Source organism: Aulostomus chinensis, chromosome 16 (assembly GCF_037954235.1).
Source record: "Aulostomus chinensis isolate RoL2024-O1b breed Wild chromosome 16, RoL_Achi_v1.0, whole genome shotgun sequence".
Classification (NCBI taxonomy): Eukaryota; Metazoa; Chordata; class Actinopteri; order Syngnathiformes; family Aulostomidae; genus Aulostomus; species Aulostomus chinensis.
Window position 1 is genome coordinate 23,525,018 of NC_141335.1, and position 2,262 is coordinate 23,527,279.

The 2,262-nt window shown below is 46.3% G+C and overlaps 1 pseudogene; it reads left to right on the forward strand.

The window, feature by feature from the left end:
- Window positions 1–674: 674 nt before the first annotated feature.
- LOC147247893 (eukaryotic initiation factor 4A-I pseudogene) lies at window positions 675–1,700 on the forward strand (annotated as a pseudogene).
- The last annotated feature ends 562 nt before the right edge of the window (window positions 1,701–2,262 follow it).

A 2,262-nucleotide genomic window follows, 5' to 3' on the forward strand; every position in this document is an offset into this window, starting at 1 on the left:
GGTTTATGCACTTTTCTACCACTGTGTGGAGCCAAAGAGCCTTTTACCCTGGAGCAGAGAGAAAGAGAGAGAGAGAGAGAGAGAGAGAGAGAGAGAGAGAGAGAGAGAGAGAATGTTTTTAATATAGAGGGGAGGGGACAGCAGGCAGGGAGGAAAGAAAGAGAGGAGGGGGAACAGTGTGCAGTCGTCTGGCAAGTCCAGAGATGGCCTGATTAAAAGCATGTGCTGACCCCCGCTTCCCAAGCTACGACAGACACACTGCACCAGACACACACACACACACACACACATACAAACACAGTGAATGCCAACAAGCTTGCTGAAACACATGTGGAAATATTGTAGTGGGGGGCGGTGATGTTGGGGGGGCGGGATGTTTGAGGGTGAAGTCTAAATACGTTCATACCAAACCTCCGAAATGTTACAACTGTCGGCAGCAGGCCAAGAATTAGCTCCATGTTTTTTCAGAAAGAAGAAGCTGAGTTCATGACAACAAACACACTTGAGACTTAAGATAGGAGTTCAAAAGAACCTGTGTGTGTGTGTGTGTGTGTGTGTGTGTGTGTGTGTGTGTGTGTGTGTGTGTGTGTGTGTCTTAAGAACATGAAACATGAAATGTATCTAAATACCAAATGGTGAAATGAGCCCATTTAATTTGTTGAAATTATTTGCTCAGGGGCATTTATGCTAACGGTCCGGAGAAACTTTGTGCTATCCAGCAGAGAGCCATCATCCCTATCATCAAGGGCTATGACGTCATCGCTCAGGCCCAGTCTGGCACTGGGAAGACCGCCACCTTTGCCATTTCCATACTGCAGAGAATCAATGTGAAGCTGAACGCCACTCAGGCTGTGGCTGTGGCCCCCACCAGGGAGTTGGCCAAGATCCAGGAGGAGGTGCTGGTCCTGGGTGACTACCTGAGAATCAGCTGCTACATCTGTATTGGGGGGGCCAACATCTGGCGTGAGGTGCAGGGGCTTTGTGTCGAACGCCCCTCAAATTGCAGTGGGGACCCCCAGTCTATTGGTGGACATGTTGAACCGCAGACTCGTCTCTGCAAAGAACATCAACGTGTTGGTGATGGATGAAGATGACGAGATGCTCAGTAGAGGGTTTAAGGACCAGATCTATGACATCATCCAGGCCCTACCAGCCAGAACTCAGGTGGTCCTCCAGTCAGCCACAATAAGTGCTGGAGGTCACAACTCGCTTTATGTTCCAACCAGTTAGAATTCTGGTCAACAAGGAGGAGCTAACGCTTGAGGGGATCCAGCGGTTCTACATCAATGTGGACGGAGAGGAGTGGAAGCTGGACACCCTTTGTGATTTATATGAAACCCTCACAGTCACAATCATTTTTGTTAAGACCAAGAGAAAGGTGGACTGGCTCACCCCGACGCTGAGAGAAAGACAATTTGTCTGCCCATCAACAGGGAAAATCACACCCACAGGATTGGTGGTAGTGGTCGTTATGGTGAAAGGGAGCAGCTATCAGCCTGATGACTGAGGATGAGAAGAAAACCCTGGAGGACATCGAGACCTTCCTTCACACCACCGTCCAGCAGACGCCCTCCGACGTGGCTGAGCTGATCCAAGAGAGTCCACACACACGTGGTCACCCGCCATTTTAGAAGTTCTGCTGTTTCTAAAATGGTTGAGTGAACGTCCTCGTGGGAAGTAGCAGTGGTGGAGAAAAGACACCCCGGAGATTAAAAACAAACATAATGTTGCAAGTGAATTCTGACATGTTTTCATAGATAACAATGGGATTAAGGTTGGGGAATAAACATAAACCTATTATGAAAATAAATCTGCATAAACTACAGTTTTCTGTTGTTATCATGAGTGCGCTGTGACTGTTTCCTGTGTGTCCCATCATGCTTCTCACCATATAAACCCAAGATCATATCTGGATGAATTTCTGATTCACTCAGCACAGCAAGTGACGCTAGTTTTTTTTTTAAATTTCAGAATATTTTGTGCAAATCTTTTGAAATATATCACTCATCTCTCACTATTCAGTACCTCCTAATTAATTCAGTCTTAAAAATGAACCCTCTAATCTGAAGCCCTCATAACAAGAGTTTCAGACATGTTGGCTGGTTTGATTTTTCAGTAACAGTTTAATGGTTTAGGTTGTTTTCATAGCTCTCCTAATATTTGATTGACAGGCTCAGAAAACCATCGCTGCTCTGCTCGCTCTCGTTTTAAAAGTCAATCACACTCACAAGCTGTGTTTCCTCCCCGCAATCAGTCGAAACA